At 38.7% G+C, this 17,447-nt stretch overlaps 1 protein-coding gene across 15 annotated transcripts in view; it reads left to right on the plus strand.

The window, feature by feature from the left end:
- Window positions 1-17,447, plus strand: part of TCF4 (transcription factor 4) — a 360,905-nt gene that overhangs the window by 47,771 nt on the left and 295,687 nt on the right. The gene's annotated exons all lie outside the window — the stretch shown is intronic.

Consider the following 17,447-nt stretch of genomic DNA (forward strand, 5'->3'; position numbering starts at 1 on the left):
ATCTTTGCCCTTTTTTTCTCTTGATTTGAACTAAAGACATATGCATGGACTCGAAATCCAGACTAGCAAATGAGGGTCCACCATCACGATAACCATCTCACCTGGGTGACTTACCATGTGCTTATAGGAGCAGTGGATTCTCTTGAATTAAAATATTTATCACTCTTGGCTAAGTCTCATAGCAGCCTGGGAGGTGAAGTGGAGGCGCTGGTAAAGAAGGACATCCAGTAACCTGTCCTGCAAGTGACAAAATACCCACCAGCCCCTCCAAACACAGCTTCTGAATGATGCAAACTTTTAAAAATTCTTAAGATCTTTGGCCACTACAGCTAATATAAAGACCCACCCCTTAACACACTCATACACACATGCACACACGTACTTTTCACTGTTTTATGGGCATGAGAATCTCCTATTATTAACAGCACACAATTCAAAAAGCTCGGCAAAAGAGGAAGGAAACAGTTGAGAAAGGAAGGTAGTGGCCAGAAAGCTTGTTTTCAGTTTTTGCAAAAATTGATACCATAATACTGTGCTTTTTCTTAAAGGTTTTCACGTCAGAAACTGGAAGTACTTTCAAAAGCAGGATGGGAGACACAAAGAAAGAATGCTCTGGTCCAAATTTATTGAGTTGTACCAGCAGTAAAACACAAAATGTAGACTCCCCAGAAATTTTAAAATATTGATTTATTACTTATATCCTCAGTCTTTGGAAATCTGTCTTGTGGTAATTCCAATAATATGAATCAAATACAGCATTCTGCCATAGGTCTTATATGGTGGGGCAGCATTCCAATAACTATAAATGTTATATTTTCTGATACTTATGTGTGAATAATTCTTTGTGTTGACTGCAATTATGCTTTTGCAGAGTCACTAGTTTTTGAAAGTCTTTGTATGTTTAGGGTGCACTAGGTTACTGTAATTATATTCACTCTAATTCTGTTCTTTTGTAGCCGTGTTCCTATAGTGCTATGATATTATGGCCCGAAGCTGAAAAGAGGTTTTAAGAACTTACGGTTGCTTCCCCCCCTTGCCTCCCACATTCTTACAGTTGTTACATACAAATACATTTTTGAATATTGGAAGAATTGAATTTCTAGAACTTTCAAGAGTAGTATTTTTTTCTGTTCTTCACAGCAGGAAAAAAATGGACTTACTAATCGTTTAAATAATTTTGAGGTCTAGGGACTACTTGAAACATGAATAATGAAAAATAGTGCAACTCTAGCATTTACATTGGGGCCAGATTAGTCTGCTAAAAAGTATGAAGTACAGTTTTTTGTAGAATATGTCTTAGATTGAGAAAGTGGAAACATTAAAAAAAAATGCTTTACTGAGATCCTTTTATGGATTTACTGGTTTGTTCTCATTGATCATTGGACCGTTTCTAGATGTAAAATATTACTATCTTGAAATTACTATAGATTCTATTACTAAGACCAAGTGCATGTTTATTTTAATAGCCATTTTCCTTCTGATTTTTAATACTGAAACTCCTACAGTGCCTTCAACTAATGATTTGTTTAACTCTCTACCTATTAATTGGACCAAGGCATAAGTTTGTACACAGTATATTTTTCTCTTTTCTATTCCACATTTTATTTCGGCTTCAATTAGTGTGTACCTTGAGCAAAAATGAGGTGATTTTTGTTCTTTGTTTTAGAATTTGCCATTGAGAAAAATATGTCTTATTGCCACTTTTCTGAGTTGATCTAGTAGGGTTCACAAACAGTGAAAAGAATAAGAAAAGTCGTTTTGAGGGCTTGATAGTATTATAAGTTTCTTCCTTACAATAATCAGAAAAAAGAATGAATATTACTTTTGTTTCTTATAAGGCAGTCTTGAAAATTTTTGCTTACATATTTTCTGTTGCTTGTATCTTAACTAACAGAAGAATGACCTCTACCCTTTTCCCATTTTAGTGTAGAATTTGGATTCATCATGGACTGCTAAGGTTTTCTCACCTTGAAAATTTATGGCAGGACCTTATGTCTTCATGTGCTGAAGCCCCTATAAGAGTTTGCTAACTCATGACTTAAATACCCCAGTAGAGATCACATTAAAGTTGAAAAATGGGGAGTTCCTGCCCTGAAATACCATATATTGAGACTATTTCTAGCAGATTACTGGGAACAGTGTCTCAGGAGCTGTGGTGTCATTGGTAGTCTTAATGTAGGTTATAGCTCTTACAGGTAACCTTAATGCAGGTTGCTCAGCCAGCATGTATTGGCTCTGGTGAAGTCCCTTCATGGAGAGCTGTGCTTTGGGGAAGGAAGCAGAACCTCAGTTTCCCCATCTGTACGGTGATGATAAGAATTCCTTGTGCACATTTGTTGTGCGAATGGATGAGACACACTAGACTGGTACAGAGTTGCTGTTCTCTGTTAGTCTTTTTTTTTTTTTTTTCCTACTCATTCACCCCTATGTGTTGTTTTTTTTTTTTAATTCTGTCAATATCCATTTTTTTCAAGATTACTTTTTTTAAAAAAAATTACTTAGTTTTGGCTGTGTTGGGTCTTTGTTGCTGCGTGTGGGCTTTCTCTAGTTGCGGTGAGCGGCGGCTACTCCTAGTTGCAGTGTGTGGGCTTCTCACTGTGGTGGCTTCTCTTGTTGCAGAGCACGAGCTCTAGGCGCTCAGGCTCAGTAGTTGTGGCTCCTGGGCTTAGTTGCTCCGCGGCGTGTGGGATCTTCCTGGACCAGGGCTCGAACCTGTGTCCTCTGCATTGGCAGGCAGATTCTTAACACTGCACCACCAGGGAGGTACCCACCCCTGTGTTACTGTGTTCACATGCTCACAGGAATGTAGTGAAGTATAAAATAACCACGTTTTTTTTCTTTTTTCAGGCTTAATATGTTTCAGTGCAGTTTTAGGTTCACAGCAAAGTTGAGGGGAAGGTTCAGAGATTTCCCATATACCCCCTGAACCCACACATGCACAGCCTCCCCCATTATCAACATCACTTGCCAGAGTGGTGCATTTGCTACCGAGGATGAACCTACATTGACACACCATAATCACCCAAAGTCCCTAGTGTGTATTAGGGTTCACTCGTGGGGTTGTATATTCTGTGGGTTTGGACGAATGTATAATGACATGTATCCATCATATAATATCATTATATGATGATATATTATATCATTATAATATCATTCAGAGTATTGGCACTGTTCTGAAAATCCTCTGTGCTCTGCATGCCCTCCCTGCCACCTTCCCTGCCAGCAACCACTGATCTTTTTATTGTCTCCATAGTTTCGTTTTTTCCAGAAGGTCATATAATTGGAATCATGCAGTATGTAGCCTTTTCCTATTGCCTCCTTTCACTCAGTCATATGCATTTAAGGTTCATAACATGATCTTAAAGCTAGAGATGTGATAGATTTCACAGTCTTGCAAAAGGGCTTTTTCAACCGAAATCTACATTTCCTTTGAGAAGAGTCCTGATTGGCTTGCACAAAGAGCCCTAGGGTCATGGGAAGGAAAGAGGGCAACTCCTAACTTTTAAGTCCCAACTCCTGTTCTGCTGTGTCAGACAGTGGGAGAGTCTGGGTGGACAGCCTGGTGGTCAGAAACCGAAGCCTTCTGTTTCCAGGAGGAGGGAGGAGAGTTGGGGGCGACTGACCGGGAAGTGGGAAATCTTAGTGTCCGGCCGGTTCTTCCATCTCTTCTGTAGACATACTGCCACTTCCTGAGTTATGTGTCCCCTGCTCAGTAAAGCATCCACGACGCCCTCACTCTTCCCGGCACTTACCTAGCTGACCTGTTTACGCATCCCTTTCTCGTGTGTCTGTGTCCTCACCCTTCCACGCCTCCGTGTGAGTTCCTTTACTGCATCCTCAGTGCCTGGCACAGTGTAGATGCCCAGCAAACATTTTCTTAAAAGAAAGAACAGAGGAACAGAGAAGGAAAGATGAGACATCAAAAAGTGGAGGAACATTGAGGAGGAAGACAGAAATAAGGCCATGGAAAGTGTAGTCTTGGACCTCCTTTGGGCTCTCAGAAAATTATTGGCACTGAAGGGATTTTGTTAATGGTCATCATTGAAAAAATTATGCTTGCACCATTCTTGTGTGTTGGAGGGTGCCCAGACATCGTTACATGGAAATTCACAAACGTTCCCTTGTGAAAAAGTCGATCAGGGTCGGAGAAGGTCTAGGGAACTTATCTTTGAAGATACTTTCTCATGAATTTCCAGCCCAGACTTACAGCTTTCAGGGGCCAGGGCTGCTAGGTGATCTTGAGAGCAGCTGGAAGGGCTCTAATGGGGTCCAGCTGTGTACCCAGAGAACACACCTTCTCAGGATAACATTAACCACGTAGAACCCTGCCCTCCCTGGTTTCCTCTGGGCTTTATGGGTCCCCGTAGTCTTTTGCATTGATCTTGCATTTTCAGGTTTTATAGCAATTCTAAGCATGTGAAGGGTACATATTTGCTCTTTGATGTTCCCTTTGATAGAAGCCAGAGTGCTTTACCTGTGCCTGTGTTTAATAATGATGGGGGGGGGGTGGGTCACATGCCCTGCAGCAGAACACTTCCTGGGGAGGCTGGTTTTGTGTTTTTTTGGATTTTTTGAGGTTGTTGATGGGCAGGCTTTAATCAGGTGTTTCTTGTTTTATTTTTGAAAATGAAGTGTATTAAAGGTAGACATGTTATCCTGCTGGTGTTTTGTTTTGTTTTTTCATCACATCTTGTTCAGTGGTGCTACTTGATAGAAAAGGGTAGAATGGGAAGCAACATAGAGGGGACAGAAATGGCAATACTTATGTAACTAAGTGGTGTTCCTGATTTCCTATGTTTTCCCCATATTTTATCTTTGTCTACATCCCAGTTAGAAGGCAGCTATCGTATCTCCATTTTTCAGATGGGAAATTTAAGTCACATGAATTTTAGAGACATGCCCACAGGTGGTTATTGTGGATGGAACCTACATTGGAATTCAGGGCTCTTACCCTATATACGTGACAAAATACAGGGTGATCCTGGCGTTCCTGTGGGCTCTTTCAAGGAGTAAGTGGACTGGTTGCCTTTTCTGAGTAGAGCTCAGTATATAAATGGAATCATAGGATGTTAAGATTAGAAGGGCCTTTGATGGCACCATCCATCCTCTCTAAGCTGGCATTCCCTCTTCTGCAAGCTTGCCACATGGGTGACCAAGCTAGGCTTGGATATCTTATTTATTTATTATTTATTTATTTATTGGCCACACGGTGCGGTCTTTAGTTCCCTGACCAAGGATCTAACCCGGGCCCCTTGCAGAGAGAACTGGACAAATCTTCCTATGATTATGTTCAGCAGCACTTATCAGAGGTGCTTACCTTACGGTTTTCTGTCTGTCTTTGTCTTCAGCCTTCCTTGGCCACCAGCCTCCAAAAGAAATCAGCTCCCTTGTATCCTCCCTTTAATTTGGAAGAGCAGCTCAAGGTCCCCTAAACAGCCCCTTAGAAGCAGGTGTGCTTAGCAGACGGCACCTGAGGTTTAGGATCTGCAGTCTAGCCATGGCGTGTTGGTGATGAGGATGTGATGGCGATGATTATTAGCTCCTTAACCCACCTTTAACCACAGCATTAGAATTGACAGTTGTTTGTTAAAGACTCATTCCATAGGGCGTAGAAGAAAAATTTTTTTCTAAACAGGTATGCTATATTATTTTCTCTATGTTTGAATATAGTATTAACTGGTCATGGCTGATGTTCATCCGACTATGAAAAGTGTGTTTGTATTAGTTGTTTCAAGAGCATTTTTTATTCTTAAACACTAAAGAATGCTATAATAAATCGTGGAAAATGGAACACACCCAAGGGCAATTTATAACTTTTCTAGGCTTTATTGATGTCCTTAGCCATCCAGTGAAGACTGGAGTCATTCACATGATAGGCAGGAGAGCACAGGCACCATTGATTAATTTGTTGATTATTGGTTACAGAGAATTGAAGCCTATTAGCTCTGATACATTACTACTCACAAAATAGTGGTGGCCATATTAGTAGAAAAATTATCTAATATGTTCATGCATAATATATACATAAATATGGATGTGTGTATGCATATTTATATTTCTAAGTGTATATATCAAAACCATGACTTGGAAAGCTTAATTCTATTTGCTGCCTTTTGGGGACTCATAAAGTAACTTTTAATTGTTCTCCTCCCTCCATTGTCTATTTATTGAATCCGTTCTCCATGCCAACCATAGTGCTAAGTGCTGGGAATGAAAAGATCAATAAGACACAGTCCCTGCCCTCAGGGTTGGAAGCAAATACTTATTATCTAGCTTGATGAGTGTTACAAGAGACTTATATAGAAGATGCTCTGGTAGCCCGCTCCGGGAAAACACCTACTTTGTCTGTGAAAGGCAGTCAAAAAATTACCCAGAGAGCATCATTTGCATTCTAGTGGTAGTTTCATAGAATGTCTGTTTCAAGAGGGCCCTTCCCTGCATTTTTAATTTTTATTAGTTATAATTTCTTCAGGCTTCTGTCCAAAAATGTTTGCTGTTAATTCTGAACACTGATGTTCATGTGTTTTTTTAAGTGGGTATCTTTTTCATTTCATGTTAGTTCCCTCCTGGCTTTTAAAACTATTAAAAAATATTTTTATCCAGATCTAATTTCTGCAACTTTTAAAAAACTTTCCGAGCAGTCACCTCCTGACCCTCTTTTCCCCTTAGCTACTCCCCCCCTCCCAGGGCCATCTCCCTTTCTTTAAAGCCCCCGCATAATGCTATTCCTTTACAGTCCAGCCATCTGTCTGTTTTAGCCTCTTCTTCACTCTCTCTGTTTCTTCTATATAGATTTCCCCATATGTCTGCTTCTTCCTTTATCCACAAGTCCAGACACTCCTCCATAGCTTTCTTACCACCCCATCCTGGTGTCCCGTCTGTTCATAAATAACTCTTTCATCCGCTTTGGATCTCCAACCCCCCACTCTTTCTAAAAAGAGTGTGCAAATAAACCTGAGGTGCTCGGAGCCAAGATGTACAGCATAGTTGTGATTCAGAATAGACTGCCTCCTTCCCGTCACCTGTTTCATTCCCCACTCTTCGTGGCTTGCCTTCTTTGTACATTTCTCCACGATTTCTGCTCAATTCTGGTATAGCGCGACGTGCAAAGTTATTTAATGTCTCCACGAGAAAGTTTTGGCCCCTTCCTTGCAATACCGTTTTGCCCTAACCGGTTACTCTAGCTTTCTGGGCTGCCTAGTGGTCGCTATTTTCGGAGTTAGTCACATTTGAACCTTTTGTTCTTCTGAAATTATTGTAATATGTCAGAAACAGCAGTCTCCCTGCCCTGGTGCTTGGAAACCTGAAACTTTCTGGATATGTTCTTTTGCAAATCTGAGTGCTATAATGTGTGCCACAAAAGCAGTGTCACAGAATAACCTGCAGAGATGGAACTGTTGCGGGCTGTCTGATGTTCTAGATGTTTAAAACGTCCCACGTCCTCCTTGTAGCATCCTGTGCTAGTGACAGTGTCTTCCTTCTCTCCGTTCAAGAGTAAACATTGGCAATTTGCTTGCCTTTAGAAATGTGTTACTGTAACCATCGCAAAGTTGTTAGTGTTTTTTGTTTCTGGTGTCAGTGATAATTTTACTCACAGAGTCCCCGCAGAGATTTAGCTCAGCAGGAAGTAATCTAGGTAAGATTGCCTTGAAAATTGATCTAAAAAAACAGTAAAGGCTAACTATATTATTCCCTTTATTTAAAGAAGAAATCTGAGGTATAACTAACTTGATTATGTGGTGTAACTAGTGAGAACTAGTAATAAGTTAGGCCATGGCTAGCACCTCATTTACTCTCTCTCTTCTCCTTCCCTCCCTCTGTCTAAAAGAAGTCAGGGATTAAAGTGATGCACACTGTATTTCAGGAAGGGTGAAATGTCATGGTAAAAAATGAAAGATGGAACTGTTTACTCCTGAGATGCTGACAAATATCAAAACTCTGTAGCTCTCCTAGAGCCCTTGGGAAGCTAAATATTTTACCAGTAACAAAATCAAAAGTCTCAAAAGAATTGGGCATTTTGTCTCAAATGTCTCTTACTTTCCAAAGAGTTCTCTTTGTTTATATTCAAGGAAGAGGTTTTCACTGCAACAATAACATCAGAACTTTAAAAAACAGTGAAAAGACACGGAAAACCACAACAAAAACACATATTGCCGATTTAGATTCTTTTGGGAATTTAAAGCCAATCAATAATGAGGAAATGTGAATGTCTTGGAGAAATTTAGCTCAGGGTCAATATTCCTTTAAAGACACTAATGCTTCAGCCAGTTTGTTTAATTGTTTAGCTGTTGAATTTCTGTGGATTCTGATCATTAGATGTGCACAGATCCAAGTTTGTGGCTTATATATAATTTTGGTTTTATATTTTGTCCAATGTGAAGGTAAAGGTGGTCAAAAGGTACAAACTTCCAGTTACAGAATATGTGGGTCTTGGGAATGTAACATACAGCATGGCAACTATAGTTAATAATACTGTATTGTGTATTTGAAAGTTGCTAAGAGAGTAGTAGATCTTAAGGATTCTCATCAGAAGAAAAAAATCTAGCTATGTGAGATGCTAACTAGACTTATTATGGTGATCATTTCGCAATATGTACACATATTGAATCATTGTGTTGTACACCTGAAACTAATATAATGTTGTGAGTCAGTTCTATCCCAATTAAAAAAAATGTGCTCTTCTAGTACATTTCAGACTTAGGAAGATTAAAAATCACCAATCATTTAAGAACAGTTGTTGGTCATGAACAAAGTTCTAACTGCAGCTTATTTCCAGATTTATTGACTGTGTACAGTGTAGTGCAGATGCCCCTAAGCTGTGAACTAGATCTGAATGGATTGGATTTTGGGGATGGTTTTGAATTTGTGTGAGTAGTACTAGAATGAAGTTCTGAACTTCCTTTTTATTAAATGATGTTTTTCTTACCCATACCAAGTTACTTGCCAAACATCAGATATCTAAAATCTTATTAATTACCATCCTCCAAAGCATCTGTTCTTTAAGTGTGCACAGACTATCATGCATCTTACAGATCACAGAGAAAATATTTCTTTGCTCTTAGAGTTGCAGTGGTCAGAGAAGTAGCAGTCTTGGGTGACAGATTTTTCACCTTCAACCCTCTAACTCTGCTAATTGGAATCATATGGTCGTACACTTTGGGTTTTTTTGAAACAAATTTCTAAAGATCCAGCGAAATAGTTTCAAGGTTACCTTCAAGCAGGTACAAATATCTTAGCTCTTGCTTCTTGACGTTTTCTTCTGAATTGGCTTTGGTCTATGGGAGCTTAATTAGTTCAGGCTCAGGGCTCTTGATTTACACTGAGGGTGTGTCTGTACTTAACACTTTTATAATAAAAAATACATTTTTGCCCTCATTTCTGGTGTTTTGTTTGTTTGCCAGTTTTAATTTTATCTTGGCGACGGGAAATCTTGAGGAAGGCTATGGTAAAAATTTTGAGGATTTTCAGGTTTGGATTTACCTCTACTGCCCCAAAAGACATCTTGTGCAATAACTTCTATATTTCATCCCCTTGTCCTGTATTTATTGAGTGCTTAAGATATACATGGCATTGTGCTTTTTAATTGCTGGTACCCTGAATATGTAGAGAAAAAAATCCCTCAATATTCACTGTGTGTTTGGAGTATCATCTGGCTGATTTTGCCCCCAAGCTCTCTAGGATGATGAATTCCAACCATTGATGGTGTTTATAGGTCTCAGAAGAACCAGAAATGTGAATCTGATATCTGCTGACTCAGTATTTCCCAGTCTCTGAAGGAATGCATTTATATTCATATGAACAATACTGATTTTCTTTCTGGAGAGAAAACAGTCATGTTTTGACTTTATCATGGGGCAGAGATACTTACAGATTCTGTTGCTGCTAGAGGTCCTCTTATCTCTGTTCATCTGATTTAGAGGAACGCCTGTTTGACCCACCGGGATAGTGGTAAATCTGCCCTTGCATTTTTATAGACATATATGTGAAGGCAGTGTTGGTTATGGGGTCAACACTGCCTTAACGGTTCAAGATAGAGTGAAGGGTCCTGTGAGGTCTCACTGGGCTGCAACTTTGCAGCCTAGGTGGTCAAGTGAGACCCATGCCTGAGGTCATCTGCCTACCCCCTTATCTCATTTCTCTACTCCGTTGTTTGTAGGAAAACATGTCTGAGAAGTATGCAATTCTAAGTTGCCTAGGTCTAGAGTGAAATAGATCTGTTGAGACTCGGGAGAGTTTGGTTCTAGCGTGTTGGTGGATTGAGCCTGGAGCAGGGTTCTTGACTTGGGGTTCACGTATATGTCCATCTTTATATTTGGGGGTGAGAGTCTGTGGAGTTTCTCATGTTCTCAAGAAGATTCAGGGACCCAAGAAAGGTTGTTACATGCCAGGGAAGAATTCTCAGGATCCGGTTTAGGGTTAGAACTGGCCCCAAACTTGGCCTTCTGTTCATAATTATTCTGAAAGCCTCAAAGCAACTCAAGCAGTGAAAAAGCCACAAGGATTCACAAGGCCTTTTCCTAGGCTTGCTTCAGAGATTTTATTTTATTTTAAAATTTTTATTTTATATTGGAGCACAGTTGATTAATAGTGTTGTGTTAGTTTCAGGTGTACAGCAAAGTGATTCAGTTAAACATACACATGGATCTACTTTTTTAATTCTTTTCCCATTTAGGTTAATACAGAATACTGAGCAGCGTTCCCTGTGCTATACGGTAGGTCCGTGCTGGTTATCTATTTTAAATATAGCAGTGTGTATATGTCAGTCCCAAACTCCCAGGTCGAAATTCCCCTAGACCCTCTGTAGAGTAGAACATTTCCTTGGGCCTTCCATAGACAAAGACTTATCCAAGACTGGTCTTGCCCCACGCTGTGTTGGAGGTGAGATGAGCTCCAAGCAAGAGAAGGCAGAGAAGCCTTTAGGACCAGCCGGATCTCTTGTTAGATAGACAGGCTCACACCTGTGTGCAAGAAAGTGAATTTTTTTGTTTGTATTTCCTGAAGTGAGGCATGTTTCTTTCCTCTTGAGGTTCTGTATATACATTGTCAAGTCCACTGGAAATCAAAAGATAGCAAGATAGGACAGGGCTCCTGAGGACACACAAGAATGTGGTATAACTGGTTCACAAAGATGTCTGTCACAATCTTAGCTCAGGCTGAGATCTACAAAGGACACAAAAGTCCTGGAGCAGAGACCTTTGGGTCAAGAGTCTTGACAGTGGCTTTACTGTACCTTCAAGGAAGTGAGTTTGCACTTATTAATAATAATGACCATCAGCTCATTTTCTCTTTTCTCATTTCTGTTCTTCCTCTGTGAAACTGGGGTAAGCCTCGTCGTAGAGAGACGCTCACACAGACTGCTGGTTCCACACCTGGGGCGAAGCAGGAATGAACTGAGTTATTCCATCTCTGTATAAATGACGATTGTTTACTGCATGTACAGGCTTTGGACCAGTGGTCTGGGAATGGGGCTTATTGTTAATCTAACTGGTTTTAGGCTTTTTGATCACATATTTTAATAGGGAGGTAGCAGAGAGTAGGGCCCTCATTGGCCTCTGGTGCCAAAGACAGCTGGTTTGAAACTCAATTCTTCACGACTTAATGTAGTTATTGAACTTCACCATGCCTAATTTTCTAATCTATAAAATGGGGTTAATTATATATATGTATTTCGCAGGGTTGTACTGGAGATTAAGTGAGTTAATGCATTTCAGATTTCTACCATAAATAAGGCCCTCAAATTTACTTTTCCCTGTTATTAAAAAGCAAAGTAAAATTGAAGAATTAGGAGTTTCACCTACTTGGTCTTTAATTCAGAATGTGGTATTTCTTCAGTATGAGTAGAGGGATATTTTTCTTTATAGAGCATCATTGACCCTCAGAAGAAAATCAATCAAAGGTTACATGGAAATAAATGGCAATGTCTTTTAGTTAAGTGGTTTTGTTTTTTTTAAAGTAGAGATTTGAAATGTAAACTCATTTGATTTGGAATTGATAAGAAAACAGAAAACTTTACTTAGAAAACACAAGAGATATTTAAAACTAACCCTAAACCTGACATAATTGTTTTGAAAGCTGTCTTCATAGCAAAGTAAGGAGAGAGAGAGAAGGAAGAGGAAGGGGGGAAGAAATATGGCAAGACATCTCGAAGAAAGGTAAAGACAAACACATACTTAACTGTAGGAAGGGAGAGGAGAAGGGAGACCTAGGAAAAGGAAGACAAAGAAGGGACAGAGAAAGGTGAAAGGAGATGGGCTGGAAAAGTTCTGAAACCTTAATTAACTGATCTTGTCACACACAGCTGTTCATTTGAGTTGTGGGCCTCAGAGAATTATTCCTTTTTATCACTGTCTTTTGAAATGTTAATTAGATAATTGACCATTGTTCACAGTTCTTTGGTTACTTTTTATTCGTAAACTTCTGGAGCCCAGTCCTTGAATGGGGTACCCAGAGCAGCACGCCAGATGGGAAATTATTCTCTGGCCTAATAGTTGCCAAATGACCAGCACGGTAGTGCTTGGGGTATATGAAATCCAGCTGAGGGCCAGATCTAGCCTCAGGGGGCGGTTAGCACAGTTTCTGTGATGGTCCTTCATCAGTAGGTTTTTATTTTGTAATGGTAAAGGGGGCTGCCGTTTCATTTTATACACATTGATCAGATTTCCTCTAATCAATAATATGTCTTTTTGACCACGAAAAGCTCATTTGAGGAAAACCTACCAATAATTAGAGGGACATCTTTTATTTCACGTGCAAAACAATGGCAGGCATGATGGTGGAAGAAAATGTTCTACTTCGGCCTGACTTAACTTATAGTTGTTTTTGTTTTTGTCTCACAACAATTGAATTAGATCATGTACATGAAAGCATCCTGAGGAATAGTGCACAGCACACATATAAGATTTGATTTTATTATTACTCCAGGTAGTTATTGATAAATACCAAGTAGTAATATATCTGTGAATCTTGCAGAAAAACACTTTTGACCAACAGGACATGGTCCATTAGAAAAGATGCAAGTTCTACATGTTTTACCAAGTGGATTAATCATTAAAAAAAAAATACACTCAATCTGATATCCTGGAACCTCAGTTATGTCTTTTCGATCTGCAGAGGCAGCAAAATAACATGCCTGATCTTTTCTATGTAATCATTAAAAATTATCAAACTGGGTATTATAAAGATTAATTTCAGTGATGCATTTTCAGTTTTCAGTGTAATACTTTCAGTGTAAAATTTCAGGAGATTCATGCAAATAACTGACCTTAGTTATAGTCCTGTAAAAGTTGGAATATTGACGGTATTTGTCATTTTAAATTTAAGTGAACTAAAATTTTCTTTGTAAGGCCTGAATGTCATAGAAAAACTCTTTCCCCTGAGGCTATTTTTCAAAAATAAAAACATGTTTTTAAAAAGAGATACACATACGTTGTAGAACAGTTTACAAATACTGAAAAATAAAAAGGTGAATATAAAAATTTCCTTTTATTAGTTAACCATTATAATAGTGCATCGTATTGCCTGGTAGTCTTTTTTTTTTTTTTTTTTGCCTGGTAGTCTTTATGTACACACACACACACACACACACACTCACAATTTTAAATGTGTTTGCAATTGTAGATTCTTTAAATAAACTTTTGTTTACGGTTATATAATCTTATTTTCATATTTTTGTTTTGTGGGTTTTTTAATTGATGACTTCTGTCAGAGATATGTGTATTTTATTGTTTCTTGGATCTATTTAACTATCTTAGTTTTTCTGTTTTCTAGTTTATTAGTATGTTTTTAAACCTTATTATTCTTTTGGTTTTCTTGGGCCTCTTTTGTAGAAGTCATCATTCTTTTTGTTCCCCAGATTGCGAATTTGTGTCAGGCTATATATTTGGCTGCATCTCATATGTTTTGTTGATACGTAATATTCTTATTGTTAGTAGTTTCTGAATAGTTCTTGTTAGTAGTTTTGTTTCCTTTTTAGTACAAGAGCTAATTTGGAATGCCATTTACCTTCCCAAGAGATTATCATCTTTCCTCTTTAAAATGCTCATAACTGATTTCTAGATTTATTTCAGTGTGGTCAGTAAATACATAGTGTAACTTCTGCTTCTTGAAATTTACTACACTCATTCTGTGTCTTAATAAATGTGGATTCTGGGAATTTTTCAATGCATATTTGAAAATGATGGTTATTCTCTATAGTGTTTTAATTAAACATTTTTTTTAACTTAACTGGGTCCCTTGTGGCCCTAGAAAGATGTGTTAAATTCTTCCACCAAAGTGATATTTGTCATTTTTCATGCCTAATGATTAATGATGGCTATATATATGAGGTAGATTATATTTCCATTTTTGATTGTCATTACTCCTCTTTCAATATTATTATCCCTTTGTTCCTTTTCTTTCTGTTCTAAGAGAACTTTTCAGGTGTGTCATCTATATAATGACATGTTTTGTACAATTTTATGCAGATATTAATTTTGTCAGCACATTTTTACTTTTCTTATGGTGTTTCTTATTACACCGATCTACTTTTACATCTCTTCCTGAATCTTTTGTCTTGACATCTATTTTATAGAGATACTCTATTTTATATCACCATCAAAGGTAATGTTTTCTAAAATCTACTTTTACTTTTTGTGGGGTGAAATGGTTTTCAAAAGTCTGGTTTCCCTGTGAATCATGAGAGCATATCTACTTACATTATTTATTTATTTATTTGGCTACTTTGGGTTCTAGTTGCGGCACGCGGGCTCTTCGTTGTGGCACGGGGGCTCAGTAGTTAGGGGTGTGTGGGCTCAGTTGCTCCGCAGCACTGGGATCCTAGTTCCCGGAACAGGATCAAACCGGTGTCCCTTGCACTGGAAGGCGGATTCTTAACCACTGGACCACCAGGGAAGTCCCAATCTACTTATATTTTAATCTGTAATTTTTTTTTTTTTTTGCGGTACGCGGTCACTGTTGTGGCCACTCTCGTGGCGGAGCACAGGCTCCGGACGCGCAGGCTCAGCGGCCATGGCTCACGGGCCCAGCCACTCCGCGGCATGTGGGATCTTCCCGGACCGGGGCACGAACCCGTGTACCCTGCATTAGCAGGCGGACTCTCAACCACTGTGCCACCAGGGAAGCCCTAATCTGTAGAATTTTTCCCTCCTCGTGATACTTTTTTTAAATAAGTTTGACTTTAGCAAACTCCAAACCTACCCACCCTTCTATAATTTTTGTAATGCTGGGGCAAAGTACATTGATTCTTTTCAGCTATCGGTCACATTAGCTTCTGCCAATAGGAGGCGCTAGAGGAAGACGGGAAAGGTAGTGGAGCACGAAGGGACTTAGCCCTTCCTGTTCTTGTCATCATCACTCTGACTGCCTACGTTGTTGCCAGGTTTCGGTTTTCTCCTACATTCCTAAAATCAGTCTGCTGATACTTTCTCCACTTTGCCTCTCCTCTGAGTGTCTAGGCTCTAAAAACCCGACCTCTTCCCTTTGTTTCCACAGCCCTGGGGATGGTAGCAGTATCCACTTGACTGTTCTAGATGCCTCTTAAATCTACACCAGAGAACTGTAGATAAGTGGAGGTTAAGTTGTTCAGCCATGCTGGTTTGTGAGGACAGCAATCATCCACTTGTTAGCTTTCTAGAAACTTCCTTTAAAAATAAGACTTTGGAAGATGATAGTATCCTGATGCCTCTTATCTTTAAAAAAGTTTTCTATCTCTGGTTTATTGTCATAAACCTAATTGTGTCTCATAAGTGCCGTGTATGTCACACTTTATCAAGGGTAAGAGAGTTATTCAAATAACCTGTATCTTTTGGGGCGCTGGTAGATGGCTTAGCCAAAGGCACATGGCCTTCATCAGCAAACTCCCAGTGGGGAAGCTGGACAAACAAAGTGGAGATGAGAGTAAGCCTACAGTTCTGGTGTGGTTTTCTTGGAGGATAGGGTAAGAAGGACACATGTGGGAGAAAGGATGTATTATGTTACAAAATTTGACTTAACATGCCGTTTGCTCTTCGTGTGGCAAAGCGGTAAAGGGGCTTATTAGCAGCTATACGTAAGGTCATTGCAGTGCACGAAATGTAAATCAAAGTGTTATTCTTTACTAGAAGTTGGGAGATAACATTTACATAACATGCTTTTAAGGTAATGAGTTGTTTGTTATTTCTTTATTACCGTAACTGTTTCAAGAAAGTTATTTCCATACTAAAAATACTCCCTCTCCTGCTCGAATCTGATTTGTCATAATTTTTGCATGATGTTATAATCTATTGTTAGGAAATGATAGTCCCATTTATTTTTGTTTCACGGGGAAAATTGTTAACCAGCTGTTTCAGTCTCTCCAAAGAAACTCGCCTCCAGAATTCCTAGTAAGTAGCAAAGCTGATGGATAGAAATGTCACCATTTTTCTGACCCTCTCTGCCTCATTGCTATGACATAGTGCAGAAGCCAAATAAGAAATTTGAGCAAAGGAAAAGATTCCAAGGCCTAGATATTTCACAAACTGGATAATTAGACTCTGAATTATGAAGAACAGACTGAATGAAAAAATGTCGCAAATGTATAGTGGCTTAAAGGAGCACAGTGATTTCAGAGTGAAGTCTTTATACATGAATTTTATGGTTAACTAGTAATAAGAATAAAACTCAGAGCAACCTCCTAAAATTATATTATGACTTGGACTTAATAAACGGTAGGCTTGCCTCTGTTATTCTCCTTAACCTACCTATTGCTTTTATTATATGATCAGATTTTCTTTAACCAATTCTTTGCTTGTAACTAAAGCTGTGTGTTCCTGTTCAAAACTTGTGTCTTCATTTATAAATTCACAGAATATGATTTTCAGAGGAAAAAAATATAACTCAATCAGCTTTACATGGTTTACATAATGTGATAGTCTCATATTTACTATGTGGTTAACAAGAAATAACTGTTACCAACAAAAATCAGAGAATTTAAAAACAAGGAACATTTTGCTTGGGAGCCTATGTATATCTCTATATAAATACATATAGACATCTATAAACATCATCGATCCTCCTCATATGCCCATGCCATATATATGTGGATGTGGGATGATGCTTGTTTTTATATATACAAGTCTATATTTATATAGCTGAAGAAATGAAACACATTGCTTTTTATGTAAGTGACTCAGTGCATGTATAGACAAGCTTCATTTTACAGCACTTTATCAATGCTGGGCTGATTAGATAGTACTAATGATTTGGTCTTCTGAAGGTCAGAGTTTGACAGGGTCTGGTGAACCCTAGAGACATTCCTGTGATATCAGTGTCCTTACTTACACTGGCTAGAAAATCTCTAGGAAAACTTTTATTCTTTGATGGAAATAAAATTTTGCTTTGGGTAACTTGATAGATTTGAATTGTTTATGACATTGCTTTCAGTTGGTGTGTGTGTGTGTGTGTGTGTGTGTGTGTGTGTGTGTGTGTGTGTG

The sequence above is a fragment of the Monodon monoceros genome, unplaced genomic scaffold (assembly GCF_005190385.1).
Source record: "Monodon monoceros isolate NGI ecotype Baffin Bay Population unplaced genomic scaffold, NGI_Narwhal_1 Super_Scaffold_1, whole genome shotgun sequence".
NCBI lineage: Eukaryota > Metazoa > Chordata > Mammalia > Artiodactyla > Monodontidae > Monodon > Monodon monoceros.